Source organism: Arachis ipaensis, chromosome B03 (assembly GCF_000816755.2).
Source record: "Arachis ipaensis cultivar K30076 chromosome B03, Araip1.1, whole genome shotgun sequence".
Taxonomy (NCBI): Eukaryota; Viridiplantae; Streptophyta; class Magnoliopsida; order Fabales; family Fabaceae; genus Arachis; species Arachis ipaensis.
In genome coordinates this window covers 133739661-133746948 of record NC_029787.2, presented here as the reverse complement: position 1 = coordinate 133746948, position 7288 = coordinate 133739661, and the positions used below count along the sequence as shown (strand labels likewise).

The 7288-nt window shown below is 31.0% G+C and overlaps 1 long non-coding RNA gene and 1 other non-coding gene across 2 annotated transcripts in view; one reads left to right on the top strand and one right to left on the bottom strand.

Moving 5' to 3' along the window:
• The window catches only part of LOC110270470, a 13451-nt gene that overhangs the window by 1868 nt on the left and 4295 nt on the right, over window positions 1–7288 (bottom strand). Inside the window, exon 3 of the long non-coding RNA XR_002360046.1 lies at window positions 4995–4997. This is a non-coding gene — a long non-coding RNA (uncharacterized LOC110270470). The remainder of the gene's footprint in view (window positions 1–4994; window positions 4998–7288) is intronic.
• On the top strand, window positions 223–304 carry TRNAS-AGA. Its single transcript has one exon. It is a non-coding gene; the product is annotated as a tRNA-Ser (tRNA).

Genomic DNA, 7288 nt, shown 5'->3' with positions numbered 1-7288 from the left:
TAAATTATTCAAATATAATATTTATACAAATATGTAATCTGTAATATATTTATATATTTGTGTGTACCTTACACATTTTGGGTACAGAGTGATCAAAACCAACAAAAGCATAATTTGAATATTCTGTATCTGAGATAGAGTCACAAGTAATTTTCTAACACATAAGCAATTTTTCAGCACTGTATTTAAGATATAACCATAATCAATATAAAAGCATATGTTGTGGTCGTGCCGGAGTGGTTATCGGGCATGACTAGAAATCATGTGGGCTTTGCCCGCGCAGGTTCGAATCCTGCCGACTACGTTTATTTTGTTTTTGCATTTAAAATAAGTTGAAAATGTAACTACTATTTTAAAAAGTTTGATTCTTTATTTTGTTTATTTTGTTTTTGCATTTAAAATAAGTTGAAAATGTAACTACTATTTTAAAAAGTTTGATTCTTTATTTTGTTTTTATTGTTTTTGTATTTAAAATAATTTTTTTTATTGTTTTTGCATTTAAAATAAGTTGAAAATGTAACTACTATTTCAAAAAGTTTGATTCTTTATTTTGTTTTTATTGTTTTTGCATTTAAAATAAGTTGAAAATGTAACTACTATTTCAAAAAGTTTGATTCTCACGATCATATTTATTTTTATTTTATTGTTTACGCATTTATTATTTTTGCATTTAAAATAAGTTGGAAATGTAACTACTATTTCAAAAAATAACTACTATTTCAAAAAGTTTTATTCTCACGACCATATTTATTTTTATTTTATTGTTTTCACATTTAAAATAAATTGAGAATGTAACTGCTATTTTAAAAAGTTTGTTTCTTAGGTTGATGAAGAATCACACAGCATAATAAATTTTGCATTGCTTATGTTGTATGATGTAAATTGCTCTATTAAATGGTTTCTCTAGTAGTTTACTATACATTTCTCTCTCTGGTAAAATCAATAAAAGCACAATTTGGACACTCTGTATCCGAAATACAAAAAATTTAAAAGTATTTAAAAGTTCATGCATAAACTGAGTATACTATATTCGAGATATAACCGCAAGTAATTTTTTAACACGATATTTGAGATACAACCATAATTAGTATGAACGCATTATATCCGAAATAAATGCTTAAATCAATAGAGATCTCTGCACTCTAGATAATAACAAAAAATACCTATATAAGTAACTTCTTGGCTTCACTATATTCATCACACTACATCCATCTTAAATTCTATCTATTCTTCCTTTACTTTTCCCCCTCCCCCCACCCCCCCAAAAAGGCGAGTAATATTTGAGTGCAATTCACCTGTGATGTGCATTTTTCATATTGATTCTTTAGACCGCTTAAGAATGTCATCTTAAGCAATGTGTAAAACCTAAAAAAAATGATAAAGAACTAATTAATAAGTTAATATGAACAAAAAAGATTAAGAAATTAGAATTCATAATTTGGAGAAGTAAAAATATTTAGAATACAAATTAAAACACTAATCTCAAATATTTTAGCCCAAAGTTAAGCTAACGGACTAAAATGATTGAATCGGGCCTCACTAGGGGGAAGAAACCATAATATTTATCACCACCTTCATTTGTCCATAACTTTTGATTCGAAATTCTGATTGACGAGCCGTTTGTGGCTACACGTTCATCTTGAAATCCTCTTCAATTCTATTTAAAAAAAGTGGTTAGAAACTTTAAATTTCTTTCCTAGTTTTTTTTTTAACTTTTTTCAATTTTACGTTTTTTGTTTGGGTAGTGAGAAAATCTCAAAATTTTGATAGTTAGGGGAGGCTTAACCATGAGTTCTAGCGAGGTTTTAACCCAAGTCTATGAGGAATAAGGTAAGAGAACTTTTCTCCATTGTTTGTCCAAGTTTGAGTTATAAACTCAGTATGAATTATGTGAAATCTTGTGATTAAATGGAATAGAACTTGTTTGGATCATTTTGGAGTGAAGCTGAGCTAGCCCAGTGAGATTTTGGTGTGGAATTGACTCAAGGATCGTTTTGGTATGAAGTTGGTAGAGCTTAAACTGGTGGACTTTGGAAACTTCCGGAGAAGAGTTTTCGAGGTTGACATCGCTGTTAATGAAGGTACGGGTCTTGATTCGGATAGACATTGTGTAAAGTTATGTGAAAAATTTAGGGTAATTATCCTTAAGATAGAATTGAATAAAATTAGTTGATGTTGTGTTAATTGGTTGTGATTTATGAATTGAGTGGTTATTGAGTGGTATAAATGTATATATGAATGAGTTAATTGAATATGAGTTGTGATATGTTTGATTATGATGTCAATTGGTATGAAAAATTAGGCCAGAGGTCGAGATAGGGTGAGATATCCCCTATATGGTAAGTCCTAGTAAGTGGTGTATTTGTTATGAGTGTATTGTTGTTTGGATTAATGAGAAATTGGTCATATGAATGGATTGTTGGTTGATTATTAATGAAAAACTTTAGAAATGATTGGTGGATTGAAATTGGTTAATTAGGTGTTGAATGGTGAGAAAATGGTGAATGAGTGTTAAGAATGCCTAGTAAAGATTTTGGTATGATTTGGAATTGAATTGATGGAAAATTAGTGAAAATGAGCTTTGGTGTAAATTTGGTAAAAACCAGTTTTTGACCAACTTTGGTGCGCCATAACTTGGTGCTTGAAGCTTGGATTCATATGAAACTTATCTTAAATTGAAGCTAATGAAAAGAATTTTAAAATGGTTTAAGAACGGAAGGAATCAAAATTTTAGAGAGAAAGTTATGAAAAAATGAAAATCAGTAAAATGAATTGAATTATGAGATTATGCAGAAAATCAGAATTTCTGGTATGTGTGCCCACGCAGATAATGGTGTGCACGCACTAGTCAGAGAGCCTGTAAATGCTCATGCATACACATAGAAGGCATGCATACGCACGAGTTGGGGAAGCCTTTCTGATTTGTGTGTACACACAAGGGTGATGCGTACGCACAAGCCCTGTTTTCTCAATAAAATTCTGTTTTGACTGTTTAGCTTTTTCGTCAAGCTTGTAACCTTCTATAAACTCTAATTAAGGTCCGATACCTAGTTTTTGGGCTCTGAAATGAGTGTGAGTATATATAGAATGAATTAAAGTAAATTGTTCCCGAATAAACGCTTAGTTAAACCGAATGACATAGTTGCAGAGATGGTCATTCGTCCTATCCACGATGAGGACGGTGGTATTATTCGGTCACGAGTTAATGAATTTGGCAATTGATAAAAGAATTGGGGGTTAATGAGTTTAATTGTGATAAATCTATAACGAATTAGGGTTAAAGAACATACTAACTTATGAAACTAACTTAAGAAGATGATAATGATGAATTGTGGTCTGAATGACCAGATTGGTGAGAAAGGTGACATTGTCCCACTCACGAGATAAATAAATTAATAAAGTGATAAAGAAAGGGAGATTTATGAATCTAATAACTCATGAAATTACTTAAGAACACTGATAATGATCGATTAGGGAGAAGCAAGTTGTATTATATAATCTTTGAGTTGTATTATGTTCTAGTCGACCTTTCTTCGCAGGTCGAGACTAGTACTTTTTGTATGTTATCTATGGATTTTATACATATATCTTTTGTTTGGCATGTCAACGTTTGTTATCTTCGATGTTTTTGAGTGCTATACAACTTTTGTTCTGTCATATTTTCTTCACAGACTCCTAGATATATTATTATTCTTCATATATTATGTACCTTTTGAGTTTTAGAGGTCATAATGCTTCGCCGCCTCTGATTTACGGCTATAACGTATGACTTGGTGTGGTAGGGTGTTACAACATGGGGGCAATCGGTTCGAAAGAAGTTGGCCGAGTAGCATACAGATTTCTATCAATGCTGCCTAGTGGAGGTTTTACTAATAGGACGTTTTTGGCCAATAAGCACGTCAATATAATGTTGGATGTGCACGGTAGACTAATGCCACAATATGTGATAAAGTTGTATGCTGATGTTCGGGACGTGTTCGGTGGTTTTGGGCCGTCTTCTTCAATACCCGATGCAGTCCTGGCCCCGACGAGGCCGATTCACTTCGCCGATTCGTGGGATAGTATTGATGTAGAGTTGAACGAGTTTGATTCAGGTGAAACTGCTATGGAAATCCTCAACCCACTGCCATATAAGGTGCCTATAGGCTATAGTACTACAGAAAGTCTCTAGTGCAACCACCTATTGAGTCACTATCTATGTGCAATCTAAAATGGTATGCCATATTCTAAAGTGTGATAGTGGTCTCGCTCCATGGAAGGTAGAAAGTATGAATCTCTAGTCTCCACTGCTCCACAAAAGTAGAGAGTAAGACATTATCGAAGATAAAATCTCTCAACTCTACTACATGTCCGAACCCAGCTTCCCGAATATAAATTAAAGTAGTAATACCTTAGGCGGCAGGAGCCCCAAAGGCACACGACATGCTAAGAGCAATCGAGGTGATTGTACAACTATTATTCATTAGTCTTCTAAAACTTATTGTTTATCGCGTTTAATATTGCTTTACAATAAAATAATTACAACTATAACTTAATTAAATTTAAGCATCACTCATTAAATAATTTAATGCATATGAATATTACTATACATATGAGAATGTATTATTTACTTAATAATATAACTTAATTAAATTTAAGCATGACTTGTTAACTAATTTAATGCATAAAAAATATATTATTTAATTAAGAATAACAAATAAAAATATAGTTATTTCATAATAAACTAACACGACAGATAAAAATGATTTCATATATACCTAATCAAATTCCAATGTTTTACTCTTTCAACAAATCTCATCCAAGTAAACACTAAACATCTAATTAATATATAAGGTGGTATCAACTAAAAACTAAATAAATCAAAATATATTAACTAATTAACTACTAAAAATAACAGATACACAAACTAATCGACCTCAAAATTCAATATTCCGGCCACATATTAGGTTACATTGAACATTTGAATCTGTTAATATTTTCAGATCGAATGTAACTCCCTTATCCGGCCATGTATGCTTTTAAAATTATCCAAAACTTAAAAAATTAGAATGAAGACAAGGATCTCGGTTACACCTTTTATATAGCGTTCCAACACATTACAGGTACTGTGTGTCCACTTTTTTGTTACACACGTATATCGGGTACACAATATCTAATTACCGCATTTTGAGTGTATCGCGGTAGCATCCAGGTTGTGTTTCATTGCATTGTTTCATATCTAGAGTACAGTGTATCCAAGATGTGCATTTAACTCACTACAACAAATTCAAACTGAAACAATCCTTCGAAAACGTTGCTTATAATAAAAAAAAAATGATACCTTTAATCAAAAGCAACACTTTCTAACAAAATGCAATGTTTTTTGAAAAATTAAATATACAACTGTTACCTTAATTTAGGACACTGTACTCGAAAAATGAAGTCTTTTGCATATACCTATATATACTTCATATTACACATTTTCGTTAACATTATATTTAAATCATTTAAATAAAAAATCCTAAAACTGGGTGAGTTTTGTACATGTATCCTTACTATCAATATTAATGTAGGGTTCTAAGTGTCATATAATACGACAGAAAAAAAAAATTAACTCTGGATATAATTGCATGCTTTTGCAGAATGTCATGGTAAATCTATCTTGTACAATTTATATATGAGCAAAATTAATAAGGAAATAATTAAAATACTAGTAGGTACTGTTATATATATTTTGGGATAATGAGCAAGTTGGCTATATTATATATTTATTCCAGTAGGCATCAACATACAACACCATCTCTGCACGTATCATAGTTGTTATCAACGGTAATTAAGGGTGGTCCAAGCTAAGCTTCTAACAATTTTGGATAAAACACAATATTACATTGCAAAATTAAGTTGACGGCAAATATCCCAGCCACACACTTCTAACCTCTTTTTTTTTTTTTTTTTTTTTGACATTCGGATAAAATTCTTCTATCATCACCAGGTGTGTTGTCTCGAATTTTTGTCCCATCATTTATTATTCAGGAAAAATAAAAAAGATTCATCCTCGCTTCTATTTCCGCATTACTTCTTTTTCTTTATATTAAGAAATAAATAAATTAGGTCCAAATGAATAATAACGGGACCATTATAATAAATCACCCGTTGTAATCACATTGGTGTTGAACAAGTTACGTGTACTCAAGGATCTAACCATGGAGATATATACAGTTATTATGCATGTTGGGAATATTAAAATCTGAATTTAAAAAAAAAATTATATATGGACGACATTAATTTTACGAATATCGTAAGGGGTTATCCCATAATAGATGTATTAGACAAATAGCTAACATGGTATATGTTTTTGTTGCGTTGCGCATTATATATAAGACTCAAAATTGGTGTATCTTATCGTTCAATATTTGCGAAGAAATCAAAACTCTTTGATGATCACATTGACATACATGCATGCATGTGATGTGCCCTTTAGGCCAAACTCTATGGTATGTAGCAGATGATGGGCTATCTTACATTGGACATTGATGTTCTACCTAATAATCATTGCATTCATGTTCACTTGTTCATCACTAGCCATATATATATTGTATTGTAGGGTTCTAGTGAATGTGGAAAAATCTAAACTTCGTGATTTCATAGATTTTTTCATAGATTTACTAAGATATTATTCAAGCCTACATTGTATTTCTTGTGGCCTTTACCACACACATATATATATGATGAAGCCGACTCAACCAACTATAGTTAATTCAATGTTGGGTAGTAAGGTATATATTTATTCTATTAAAAATATTCTCGTAATAATTTAACAAAAAGAATATTATATTTTTTAATTTATAATGTTGAAATATATTTTTATTCAATATTTAGAAAATGTTTAATTATTATTATTATTTTGGATAACAGCTAGCATATGTTCGAGTGTGTTTTTTTGTTGTTCTCCACAATATTCCTAGGTCAAGGATTAATCAATCACGGATCGACGCTCCATTTAAGGGTTTATCGCTAGCTAATAGATTACTGCATGTATAAAGCGAGATTCGAATCTCCAACCCTTATTTAAGCGGACGAGTGAACTGATTACTCGACCAACCCACCCAAATTAGTCCGAGTGTGTTTGTTTTAGTGAGTGAGGATTTGTTTTTTATTTGAGTAGTGATATTTAAAGAACCAATAAATAATTAGTCATTTTCAGCAATGTAGAGAAACAAAATTTTTATTTACATTTTTTTAAAATTATTCATTTACTTTTTTTTTCTTTCTATCATTTTAATTACTATTAGTCTCCGACTTCTATCGA